This window comes from Pelodiscus sinensis, chromosome 9 (assembly GCF_049634645.1).
Source record: "Pelodiscus sinensis isolate JC-2024 chromosome 9, ASM4963464v1, whole genome shotgun sequence".
Classification (NCBI taxonomy): Eukaryota; Metazoa; Chordata; order Testudines; family Trionychidae; genus Pelodiscus; species Pelodiscus sinensis.
The window spans coordinates 20,127,666-20,141,387 of NC_134719.1; the positions used below are offsets into that span (position 1 = coordinate 20,127,666).

General features: G+C 41.9%; 1 long non-coding RNA gene across 1 annotated transcript; it reads left to right on the forward strand.

The window, feature by feature from the left end:
* Positions 1–1,064: 1,064 nt before the first annotated feature.
* LOC142830655 (uncharacterized) lies at positions 1,065–12,808 on the forward strand. Its single transcript, XR_012906092.1, has 3 exons — positions 1,065–1,126; positions 2,569–2,772; positions 12,611–12,808. It is a non-coding gene; the product is annotated as an uncharacterized LOC142830655 (long non-coding RNA).
* Positions 12,809–13,722: the final 914 nt, after the last annotated feature.

A 13,722-nucleotide genomic window follows, 5' to 3' on the forward strand; every position in this document is an offset into this window, starting at 1 on the left:
GGAGGCCAGGGTCAGGGGAGGAGTCCCCAGCTAGCCTGAGGCTCCACATGGTGTTGCCACTTTGAAATGCTGAAAGGAGCCTGATGCCAGGCTCCCCACAGCATTTCAAAGCGGCAGCACCACATGGAGCTTGGGGTCAGCTTGGGAGGCTGCAGCTGATCCCGGGCTCCACACAACACTGCTGCTTTGAAATGCCAAGTGCAGCCTGGAGACACCCCAGCTGGCCCTGAATGGCCCCAGGCTTCAAGCAGTGCTGCTGCTTTGAAGTGCCCCCTCTTCTCTCCCCTTGCTGCCTCTGATAGAGGCCTCAAGGGCTGGGGGGCGTGGAGAAAGCAACTATCTGATAAGCATTTGCTTATCAGATAGGGATGTGAAGGACTAGTTGACTGACAAATAAGACATAGATGGCCTGTCAAGAGCTAACCCTGGTGAACCACATCTTGCCCGTGGTTCTTATTGCCTACTTATTGCCAACTTATTGCCTACTCTTGACCTAGAGGACAGATCTGAAGCCTCATTGTGCCAGGTGCTGTACAGACCCATAGTGAGAGACAGTTCTTACCTTGAGGAGGTTACAATCTATACAGACACAGGGTAGGAACAGAAACAGACATAGAAAGGTGAAGTGACTTGCTCAACATGTCACAGTAGTTCAGTAGCAGAGCCAGGATAGGATTGTCTCCTGAATCCATCTAAGTCCACTATCTAATGTACTGTATCATACTGTCTTACCAAAGGCATTTTCTTCTTCTCTTAAATTAGGTAGTAACTATTAATTTATTCCAGCTGAGAACATTCATGTTTGTGTGTATATTAATATTGCATATTTGTATTGAAAAAAAAACTGTCATGCTTTCCACATACTCCCTATAAAAGTTAAAATATAAGACCTAAACACCTTGAAGAAGGAATTATTATTCAAAGAAAAAGGATTTCAATTGTGCATATTACATAATGGCAGTTTTACAAATGTGATTGCAAGTGCTAACTTTTTTTTTTTTGTACTGCAGATGGTAAAGTAGATTTTTAGGCGATTACAATAGGAGAAGGAGTTACTGTTTTTTTCTGCTTGATTTTTTTCCCCACAGAAATAAGAAGAGCTAATCAGGAAGACAATCTGGAAAGTGTAAGTGGAGCTTAATCTGATATGTGGGTGGAGTTTAGGTAGGGTAGATGGAAGAAAAAGAAAACTGAAGTATGCAATATGTGAGCCATCTCGGCTTGTCTTCTGTTTGGGATACCCCTAATTTAAGCAAATTGTTTCTAATATCTCTTCTGAATTTGGCTTTTGTACTGTATCTGTTTCCGCCACAGAAATGTAAAGATATTTAATAGTGATTGTCTGTATCACCCTATTTCCTCCCCCCCACCCAGAATATCTACAATGATGCCCAAATATTTGGCATTCTTCCCCACAGATGCAACCCCATTCATTATCCTGGATTGACTGGTTATAATTATAGCTATAATTTGGAACTGGGAGATGGTAATGGGCAAGTATTTAGTTTTATCCAGTTTTTTAACCAGACCTATGCATGCTGCTTCTTGTCTGGCCAAGTAAGCCATTAACTACAGTTATTCAACAAGTTGAGCTAAAAAGGCAATGTCAGCGGTGTATTTCAGATATCAAAGTAGAATAACGTTCAGCTCAGTCCCACCAGCACTTGCTGCCTCAACGTTCAGTTCAGTCCCACCAGCACTTGCTGCCTCAACTAATCAATACCAATGAACTGTGGTGAGAATGCAGCCTTGTAGAACTCCCATGGAAATAGGAAGCCACACCAAGCCACCTAGCTGCCATTCACTCAGAATTCTGTTTGTGACAAAGCTCTGCCCGCATGGGTCCTCAGAGGCTCATGGCAGCCCTCCATTTAGACACTTTCTCTAGAGCATAAGCTTGCTGTTTAAGTCACCCTCATCATTGGCCAGCATGGGGAAAAAGAGAGGAGACCAAACTCCATAGTTTCTGCTGCCCCTCCTATTGATTCAGGACAGGAGAGACTCTTCACCAAATTAGTCCTTCTCCTGTAGCGTGTCCCATTGTTGGGATCAACTCTCCTGTGGTGGATTGGGAGTTGGGGGAGGGGGGAACCTAGGTCCACCCTCTACTCCAGGTTCCAGCCCAAGGACCCTGTGATAGCAGCCATCTATAATGCCTCTACTGTCAGCTGAGTGACAGCTGCAATTTCCTGAGCTACTTCCCTATAGCCTTCCTCAGCACCTTTCTTACCACAGGCTCTTCTGAGTATTTGCTAGCACTTGTCCTTCTCAAACTTCCCACAGCACCTTCTCTCTACATCTCCTTGTGGGCCATGAGCTTAACAGAAGGGCAGCCCTTTTTAACCAGTAACAACTGGTTTTTCATTGCCTCCAAGTGTCCTCATTAGCCTGCCTCACTTGATTCTGTAAACTTCATAATTGACTCCAGGTGTCTTAATTAGATTGACTGCTCTGATTGATTATGGCAAATTCCTGCTGGTCCTGGATAAGCCCTTGCTAGTTTACCTTTGGAAAAGGGATCTATTTAATCTAGGACTAATATGCTTCCCTTTTACCACTTTCCTGTAGCTCTCTGGCCTGACCCTGTTATAAAGCTGGAGGATGTTTGCAAATTGTGAACTTCAGGGATGTAGTGACATCAAGTTTGCCATTAAGCTGCAAGTCTATAGAACGTGGGTTACACCAATTCTATTGTACAGAAGTGGAATGTGGACACCGAGGAAGGCTCAACAACGCTTTTTGATTTATACCATTTCCATTGGCTGCTTTATAGTAAGTATCAGAAGAAAACCAGAAATGAGGATATTCAAAGCCAAATTCAGCAACCACTTCCATTGGCACAGATTTAGTTTTGGTGGCTTTCTTAATATGGACATATAATTAGAATGGAAGGTCAGTGAATTCTGAACCTTGTTTACCAAGGAATGCCACCACTCATGTCAGCAATCACATGAGCAGCAAAAGCTTTGATGGCAGGATACAACTGCCAGTGATAGCCATAAATTGAATATCCAGCCAGACCATCTTTAGGAGCTAGCTGGCATTCAATTTGGATGGCACTTTATCTACAAAAAGGCCATATCCCTTTGGGATTTTCATGATGATGATGGCAGTCTTTTGTTCCACTTGCCTGTAGATAGGACATGCTAAATTGTTGAGATATTGGGAATTCTTTTTGCTTACCATTGAGGCAAGTGGGGTAAGTAGGCTGATACCATATCTCCCTGTTTTCAGGGTCTTTCATATTTAGAGGTATTCTGGGCCTGAAAAATTCAAAGTGATTAACCTGTATTAAAACTGTGGCTTTGGACTCAGTAGATTTGTGTCTATCTGGTTCAATCACAGACTTCCTCTGTGAATTTGAGTAAGCTCTTTGTGTGTCTGCTACTAGTCTACAACATGGGCATAGTCTTTCCTTTACCCCACTGTTAGCTGTTCTTTAAGAAGCTTACAACCAATAGAGGAAAGATAGAGGCAGCCTTTTGCTATGTAGGTATATGGTACCTGGCACAATGGGGCCCCTAGTCTCAGTTGGGAATCTAAATGCAGATGTAACCCTTACATGGAGTTTGCCAGCTCCTGGAGCTCCAGACTGAGCCTCTAACAAGCACTACCAAAAGGACCACAGCTATAATGGCTATCAGAGCCCTATGGCCTTAATTGCCAGAATTCTTGAAATCAGGGATGGAGACAGGAGACACAAAAAAACTCTCTGTAGTGCACAATAGAAAGGCATCTGCATGGCAAGAGGATATTGCCAGACCAGGTAACTAGCAAGTATAGGCAGAATCTGGAGACAATTCTGCCCCACCTCTGGGTGAAGATAGAGTAAGGAGATTTTTGTTTTAAAGTGGTCAGTGTCAGAGTGCTGCAGCATGATCTCAGGACACACAAACTTCCATCTGCCCCTGCCTTGGAAAGATGGTGGGTACTTAGGGGAGGGACTACACTAAGATAACAAAAAGAATAACAATAACGTGTGCAATGGAATTTGTATAGTGCATTTATTTTTGTAGTGTTAAATATTTAAAAGTTACATTCTTTTTAGGTAGGAATATGCATTCTGAAATTTAAAGGATAATTCCAGTGCAGTATGAGAAATATTCTAACACTATGTCTGATTGCAAAGAAGAATACGTCACATACCTGTTTGTATTAAAAACATTTCGAAGCCTCAGGTGTGCTAATGCAAAATAACAATCAAAAAGGAAGTTTTCATCTTGGCAGTCTGATAATAAACTAGGACACTCTTTATTTGAATGTAGGAGAAAAGAGAGGAATTATGAAGTTATTGCAAAGGAAGTTCATATTAAAAAAGATTTGATAAATATAATAATAGATGAGCAGTCTCATTAATCAAGGTAGGGCCTGACCCAAAGCCAGTTAAAATCAATGATGTCTTTCCATTGATATAAATGGGCTTTGGATCAAACCTTTGGGATCCTGATTTTCCAGAGATCTTCCAAGAGCATAGTAATCCTTAAAAGCGTGCTAGCCATGCAGTAGTAACCCAAATAAAAAGCTCATCAGCAATGGACCCAACAGCCTCGCCAGGCCTCTGAGCAAGATGAGGAGGGGGGAGGAGGAGTGGCCCTATTCTGTGCTCCTGGAAGAAGCAGGGTTTTGGGTGGAAAGGCTTTGGAAGGCAGCCTTCAGCATCACCCAGAGTGCTGTGCCTTCCCCAAGCAGCTCTCAGTGCTGCTGGCAGTGATATAAAGGGCCTGGGGCTCCAAGTGCTACTGCTGCCACAGTAACACGGTGGCAGCTGGGAGCACCAGGCCCTTTGTATCACTGGGCCCTGGCAGAGTTGCCCTCTTTACCCCCTGCTCCTCCCCCACACACCTATCAGCACACCTGATCACCAGTATCTGACATCTGTGTTGTCCAGGAATCCACATGCTTATTTTATGACATCTAATAAGATCACAGCTCAGAACAGTTTGGATCCATTCTGAAACTATGTACCAAGATTCAGTTCAGATATAGAATACTATTGCATGTCTGTGCACAACAGCATGTTTATAAACTATGGAGGGAGTATGCGGGGAGCAGAGAGTTTTGGTACTCAGTCACCCAGCCCACACAGCATTTTTTAAGTCAGTGCTCAGTAGTATTCTCTTTCACCGGACAACTCCATCAACACACGTGGAGGTGTCAGACTGACTAATGCAAGTGGGGTTACCAGTGGTTGCTGAGAATTTCCTTATAGCCAAGAATCATTTCCCACCAGCAACATTTGCCCATTAGTTTAACACTCTGATTTATTTTGTATTTCCTGATAGAGCACAAATAATGTGTCAAACGTAAATCCCTCAGAACCTTCATTGTTGTTATCAATGAGAAGGGAAGCTAAATCTGCTGGGATAGATGCTGTTCACAGGATTCACATTGCATTGTCTCCACTGTCTCTTACTGCACAGAAAACATTTTTACATTAGCATTGAAAAGAAAGGCTTGCTTTATGGAGTAAGATAGATAAATGAAAGCAGGACATGTATCACTAGGATTGGCATCTGTAGCCATGTTAAGGGCAAGAGATGAAAAAGGAACTCCTCTCAAAATGTGGAATTTGGGTAATATGTAAAAATCTGGTACCTACGGCTGTTGCTTTCCTGTCTGGTCTATGAAAGGACACCTTTGACTGATAGGAATAAATATGATTTCTACAGGCATGCATGATATTAAGCTGCTAGTCAGCATTTTAGAAGGCTGCAAGCTCATTCTGAAAGAGAAAAATGACGGAGTTGGAGATGAGAAATAAAATTTACAAAAGTACCTAAATGACTTAGACTCCTAAATCCCAGTGACTTTCAAGAGCTATACTCAGTGAATACCAGAGATGTTTTCCACATAGCATATAAGGGCTAAAAAACTAGAATGCAGCTGAAATCTTATGGCTTGGTAGCCCTTACCCAGGGATTTATTTAGTAACCGTTTTGAAACTGTGATTCTAAACCTCATAATTATGTAACAGTTGAGTGTATATATTTACATGGGTTATTCTTGGAACTGCCAGCTCCAGGGTGCAATTTACTTAGCACCATGAGCCAAATGCAACCTTGGTGTAAGTCAGTGTACTTTCAGTGAAGTTGGAACTACTTGTATCAGTGCTGAATTTGGTCCTGAAATTGTTTCTCGGCTACTTTCTAGACCTGAAGTATAATGACCCAAATTCTGGGCCCTTTATAAAAGGGATAGAAGGCTGCTTGGGGAATCCTCCGTGTGTGTGAGCAATGTACGGCCAATGTAGGCAGCCCTATGCTGCCTTCCTATCCAGCCCCAACACATGGAGGCTTTATCAAGGGGTGGAATGTGGCTGGGAAAAGGATTGGCTGGAGCACCTCACAGACAGTTGTGCATAACTAGTGAAGATTAGAGCAACTCCTGTGTGGCATCTAGAGCAGCACATCGTCTTAAAGATGTGAAGGTAGCTTAAAGCGACCTTTGCCCTATGTCCCCCATCTCCCATTCTGTGCCTTTTAGGCTATGCCTCATGAAATCCACAGCACAGACATTGCCCCCTTACCTTTAAAGTCATAATGGCATCTACTTTCTGGACCATGTAGTCTGATTAGCATTCCTGATATCCAGCAAAAGAATTGGTATAGTCAGTTGCACAGAGAACATTCCCGTATCTAAGACAATCTTCTGCTCAGGTACTGCTCAGTTTGTAAGGTCCTGCTGGATCACTCTCAGCTAATGGAAAAGATATTTAATCTTTAGTAAAGGACTGAGCAAAATTCTGTTTCCCTTTGAGCCAGTGAACATTCAGCATAGCTTTACTGGAGTCAATACAGTTTGGACCTCTCTAGTCTGGCATTCTCTGGTCCAGCAACATATGTGGCCTGGCATGATTTTAGTTGGCTGAATGTTCACTTAGAATGGTTGGCCAAATTTCCTGTGGTCCCATAGAATTTGTTTACAGCCACCAATCCTGGCTCTGTGTTTTGTGCTGTTATGTAGCTCTGATTTACCCTTACTGTCTTTTAGCCTAGTCAGCAGTGAAAGAATCAGTAGTGCTGCTATACAATATTGACCTCCTGTGGTTAAGCAAATCCTCTGGTTTGGCACCAGTCAGAGATTCAACCTGTAGAATTATGCAGATTTATGCTATTCTAATTTGTATTAATTAATACATTTATAATTTATTGTATTTAGACTCAAGAGCCTAATATGTTTACAAATATTTGTTTGTGCATGTACAGTGGGATCAATGAAATAGAACTGTAGTAGTTCCCTGCCATTGAATAGCGTCTCTTTTCTGTAGTGTCTTCTGTCAAAATAGAAATGTATTTGCATCAATTAATATTTAATTTCCATATGAAAAGTTTATATAAATCGAGTGCATTGTTAAGCACATTTAAGATAGTTCATTAAAGTGTTGCCAGTATTTTAAAAAGTTTCAAGGGTTTCTGATTTTTTAAAACTATGGGTCTGCAATGAAAATTAAACCAACATTTTATTTCTATGTTGTAAAACAGCCGTCAGGTAATAATTGCTTTTGGCCACTTCGACTGGATTTGAACCAATGATCTAAAGGTAAAAATACCTCAGTGGCCTGTTGCTAATCCTAATAGCATTTCAATCAACAAGGTTTCTATTTTTATTAACTTTATAGTACAACAGAAGAGAAATGTATTTAAGTAATTGATCATAGATATACTGTAGAATTATAGCCTGATCCTAAAAGATTCTAAGGACCTTGTTTTAAAGATATTAAAGGCATAATAATGCAGATAGGCACCTCCTGGGATTTTAAAAAGGTTACACATTGACTAACTAAATACCTTTAAAAATCTGGACCAAAGTGCTTGCTTCAAAACTCAATTACCTTCGACTTCAAAGGAGTGACTTGAATGAATAAGGATTTACAGGAGCAGTACAAAGGGGTCAAAAAGTAACTGTGCACTCAGCTGAGAATTCCTGATGTGAGGGAACATTCAGCTGATACAAATGAGCCAATGGCATTCCTGGTTCTTCCTTGATGCAGGGGCCATGTTGGGATGGGGAAGGAGTACAGCTGGAATGTGTTGTGCCAGTTGACCATAACTGGAGCACATGTCCCCATAGGAACTACAGCGAGCTGGGAGAATTTGAGTAGCCTCTTAACGACTGAGGGTATGTCTACACTACAGTGTTATTTCGAAATATCTTATTTCAAAATAGTTAATTTGAAATAAGTTATTTCGAAATAACGCATCTATACACAAAATGCATTTTGAAATAGTGTTTTGCTATTTCAAAATAGTGCATCCAGACTGAGTGGACACTGAATTGCATTTAAGGCCGGCCGGAACCAGGTCCGGCAGGGCATCAGGTCAGGAGTTACTCTGTGTGGCTGCTACTTGAGGCTATCTGAGGCCTGTGTTTAAAGTGACCTCCTCCTCCCCCTACCCCGGAGAGCTGGTTCTCAGGTTTCCCTGCTTGCTTGCCTACCTCGATGAGGGACAGCAAAGAATTTTGTCTCTGTGTGCTCTGGATGCCCTCACTCGGGACACCACAGCACTCTGCAACATGGGCACTCTGGTGCTATTCGTGCATGCGTTGCTGCGAGCCTGACTGCACTTTCTGCAGGCTGCCATCTGGGAGGTCTATCAGGGGGTTATCAGTATCCAGGAGGTCCTGCAGGAGAGCTTCCACCCTGAGGAGCACTAAGAGCCTCCCTGGTCTGCCTCACTGGGGGCTTGTGCCTCATTCCTCTCTCATGTCCTTCCACTTACCCTTCCCTAACCCCCCTTCCTGATGTCAAATAAAATACGTGTATTTTCATGAATACAAATGCTTTTATTTACCAAAACTGGGGGGGGGAGGGAGGAATGGAACTCTGGTGAGACGGGGGAAAGGAGACAGGAGAGGGGAGAAGAGGGGGTGTGGTGGTGGGGACCTGGGAGGAGGATCTGGAAGAGGGAAGCTCAGGGTTGGGGGTCTCGCCGGACCAACTTGATTTTCATGCAAACCTGCTCCTGGGTTCGCATGTGGCCGTTGGCGGCCAGGCTGGCAGCTATCCTGCCATAGACGGCCGCGTTCCTCTGTCTAGTGTGGAGATCATGGACGTTGGGGGCATCCCCCCCAACCTGAATAAGGTCCATGATCTCCACCCTGGACCAGGAAGGCACCCGCCTTCTTCAGGCCCTGGCAGGTTCCTGGGAGCTGGCAGACTGCTCCTGGGGAGTGGTGGAGGGTTGGCTGCCAGTGGCTTTCTGGCTCATGTTTTGGGGTCACTGGTACGGGTCATTGACTGCTGGCTCTGGGCTTGCAACCTCGGAGCTGGCACAGGCACTGTGGGCAGAGCCAACCCCTTTAAGGGCTCCGGGGAGGGGGGAGAGAGAGGAATGTTCTTGGTTGAGGCTGGAGGCCCCCTATTTTGATATGTTTCTATACAGCACTTATTTTGAAATAGCTATTTCGAATTTGGCATTATTCCTCGTGGAATGAGGTTTACCAAATTTGAAATAAGTGCTCTGCTATTTTGAATTTATTTTGAAATAGCGGTTTGTGCAGACACTGTTATTTTGAAATAACTTTGCTGTGTAGACATACCCTGAATGAGCTGTAACTGGCTCTTTACTGCTCCCACTCTCTGCTACCACCCAGTGAAAATCAAGCATAGTAGACCATATGAGCCAATATCTCTGTATTCTGCAACTACTAACTCTTCCAATATGTGCCCTGTATTTTTACTCCCTCAATTTAACTGCTATCCTTTTGGCAATACACTGGAAAACGCTCTTTTAAAGACATTATTTCTGTTATTCAGGATGGGCAGGGAGAAGAGAAGTAGGGGGGGATGTGAATGTGTGTATGTTTTATACTTTGAAAAAGGAAGGGGGTTTTCATTCCAAATAGTGACAGGGCTGCAGTTTGTGATGACCCACTGCAGTGTTAATAATAGAAGGTATTGCAGATTAGCCTTTGTTTAGAGAAAAATACAGTGATAGGATTAATGTATAAATAATCGTTGATATCTAAGTAGCTTTTATGAATACAAGGAAGTTGCTTGAGAGAGCCATAATTTCCTCTTTCCTGGCTCTCTTGATGGCGCTTTGACCCCAAGTACCTGCTTTTCAAGGATGTAATTTAGCTTGAAGAAAAAAGCACATGTCAAATTAATGGAAAGAAAAGTATGGAATTGATCCAGGTTATTTTCGTGTATGGTGTAGTTCTGTAATATAAAGTGCAGTGGCCATCTCTGCTTAAAGGTATATATTCCATTTGTTATTTCAAAGCATGCAGAAAAGAACAATATACTTTGAGGAAGAAAGAAAAAGGTTATAGTATGCCACTGGGCTACAAAAGAAAACAGCTCTATTTTTCTTGGTTAATCAGTTCTTTCTGAAATCAATTAGCTTAAGAAGCTGCCCAGTAAGTACCTTGGTTACTATGGAGACTAATATGGGAGCTAGGGAGAAAAAGTAAAATTTTATTTTTTAAAAAGTCAAAATTTTGAGTTCTATTTTTGAACCTTTTAAAGAAAATTGCAAATTGTTTTAATTGTTTATCTCCAACTAAGAAACAGTTTAAATTGCTGTCCAGAGTCTTACATTCTTTCCCTTGGGTACCCTGTAGATGTGTTTATTTTTCAACTGGAAAGAATCAGTTTCATACTGACAGATTGACAAGAGAAAGGACACTTAGTGCTGTTTTGTAGTTTTTATATTCCCATTGCCCACATAGAAAAACAACAAGGTTAAGCAGAAACTTAAAGGTCAAAATAAAATAAAAAATAGACAGGAATAACTGAATTTGCCTTTCTGATTTATGTATATATTCAATTTTCTTGTCAGATTTCATGTCTCTTTCAATAGAGGTCAGACTAGAATTTATGCACAAAATGTACTTAGTATTGTTTTGAAAAAAACAAGGGGAAGTATTATGTTTATAGGTAAATGAGAAATTGATTGGTTATACATGAAGCAAAAAGGCTTAACTTCTACTTAGTATAAATTTCAATGTAGTTTCCTTAATTCCTAAATCATGAGCTGTAAACTCATTGTCTATCATTCTCACTACAGTATAATCTACAGTATAGGTAGAGATGGCACCAATGCTTATAATTTAACATTCCCTGGTAACTTATCATTATAAGAATTTGTTTACAGTTGGAACTGAAGGTCTGAGTCTTGCTGATGATCCAAATTTGGAATATTTTAGTTCTATGTGTTGGAACTTTTGATGTTTTGTTTTTTTTCAGTTTGCTTTTTGGAAAAGCATAGGAATTACATTTAAAAAATCTATGTTAAAAGAATAGTAAGGTTGAAAAGCCAAGCTCTCAGAAGTTAGAAATGCTAGAATTAAGGTTGCCCCGTAACCCTATTTTGATTCCCTGATGTGTGTCCATTACAATACTGCCACCACACACATAACAGTTAGAATTTTCTTTTGCTCATGTGATATGCAATTACCAGTAGAGTTTTGGGATTCTATGTTGTGACTTTGTAGGCCACTTAGAGAGAGAGAAACAAATATTCACAGAAAAATGGATCCTCTACTGTATATCACTGTGGGCCAGATTCTGCTTTTAGTTATCCTAATCAAGCTCATTGGCATCAGTAGCAGGTGTAACTGATGGCAGAATCTGATGCTATGTCTATACCTCAGACAGTTTGTTACAGTGAAAATACATACTTAAGGTAGTCCAGGGTCCCAAAGTGTGGTACATGTGCCACTGGTGGTATGGGAGCTCATGGGAAATACTATGCCAAAAGTGCTTTAAAAAATAAATCATTTGTCAGTTTCAGTTATGTACATGCAATGCAGTACTCTGGAGAAGCAAAATGTATTCCCCTGGCTGCTTTGAGCCACAATGATGAATAATATTCTCTAACTATGCCAGCATAGTAGTTTTAGTGGCATATTGTACACTGTGGATGTGCAGATCCATGCTGTATTCTCACCTACTGGCTTTCTGTTAGGCCTAGTGTTCAGCTTGTGCTGAGCCACACAGGGCTCTTCTCATCCTAAAGCATATGTACATACAGGGACGGCCCAGAATGACTGCAAAACCTGCAGTTGCACAGAACCCCAAGATCAAAGGGACCCTGCACTGAAAGCCACACAAAGCAGGATCTCTCTCTACATGCATTGTTCTGAAGAGGCTCCAATCCAGCCCTTACATATCCAGGGGAGGCTTCATGGTTGTATGAGAAGTTTCCTCCCATCTCTGAAGGGATGGTGTAAGAGTGAGGGTGGCAGTATTAAAAGATTATGAATCAGGGTCCAGAAGTCAGGAGTCGGGTTAAAAATCATGAGGGAAAAAACCCAACCAATCTTGGATTTTTTTTTAATTTGCCTTATCGTTTCTGAGCTCTTCACATTTTCAAGCCATTCTCTGTAGTCATGAGGTCTAGAAACATATATTTTTTTTAAATCAAAAGCTAAGATTTTCATGCAGTATCTTGATTTCAGGAGCTGGGACTTTAAGTAACTATCCAGAAATCGTGAGATGTGGGATAAAATAATGAGAAATGGCAATTCTGGTGTGGTCAACCAGTCCCAGATAAAATTCTCAGTACAGGACTGTGTACTGTTGCCTGACTCTTCAGCAACTGAGTAGCCAACTGGCTGCAAGCTGAGCCAGCATAAAGAGTCACTTTTTTGTGATTTTTCCCAGCACTGCATGACTCCAAGGATCTTGCTTGGGAGGAGGCCGGAAATGCTGATGAGCAAGAGGTCTGCTGGAGGTGAAATTGCCTGATGCCCTGATAAAGTCTCCCACTTCAAGCCAAGACTTATGCTTGTTCACCCATACTCCAGATAGGAATTATCTGGAGCATCTAATTTAAATTAGTCCATTAAAGGCACACAGTGAAGTATATCAAGATGTCATTTACAATTTATTTGTTACCTGTAATTTGAGTAATGTGAAAGGCATCGACAATAATGGCTACTTCTTCTTTGAGTGGTATTTCTGGAGGTGCGACATGCTAGATGTCATTGCATTCCTGCACCCATAGCTGGAGATGCATGGTATCTGCCTTGTGCTACTTCAGGTACTTAACTGGTGCTGTGGGACCAGCCCACTCCTCAATTCCTTGTCTTCCGCAGTTAGCTCAAGTCAGAGCACTCAGCAGTGGAGATGTTAATGATTAACCAGTTAACTAGTAAGTCTCACCCTTAGCGAGGGCCCGCCATGAGTGGGGAGTGCACCAGGTGAACCAGCCCAGCCCCCGTCTGTGGTGGGCTCAGCCTGGGTGCACTGAAGGCAGAGGTGCTGAAACCTGGCCAGAGCACCCACAATTGTGATGGGCAAGGGGTCATGCCACCTCCCCCTGGTTAATCGGATAATCAGTTAAACTTAACTTCAATCAGTTAACTAATTAAATGGAATTTTACATCCCTACTCAGCAGCATCTCACAGCTAGAAGTAATCCTTTTTTTTTAGCCTTAGTTTGTAGCTTTTAGTTAGAGTAGAATACACTATTTTCTCTTCCTGTTTATCCCCATTGCTTAATAAATAAATATTTTCCTCATAGGACCTTATGTTTCCATTCTGCTTGATCTCAGCATCATAGTAATTGTATATCTCTACATATTACTGAAAGAATCCTCTTCTTTAGAAACATGCCTGGCTAACCAGGCTTCAGATGCTGCACTACCTGCAGGCTTCAGTATTCCTCTCAGACAGACACTCTCAGTGCATCTTATGTTTTGGTAAGGGATATATACTGTCACAACTTGAAAGACAAAACATCTCCGGCTAAAGCTTCTCCTTATGGAGAAATC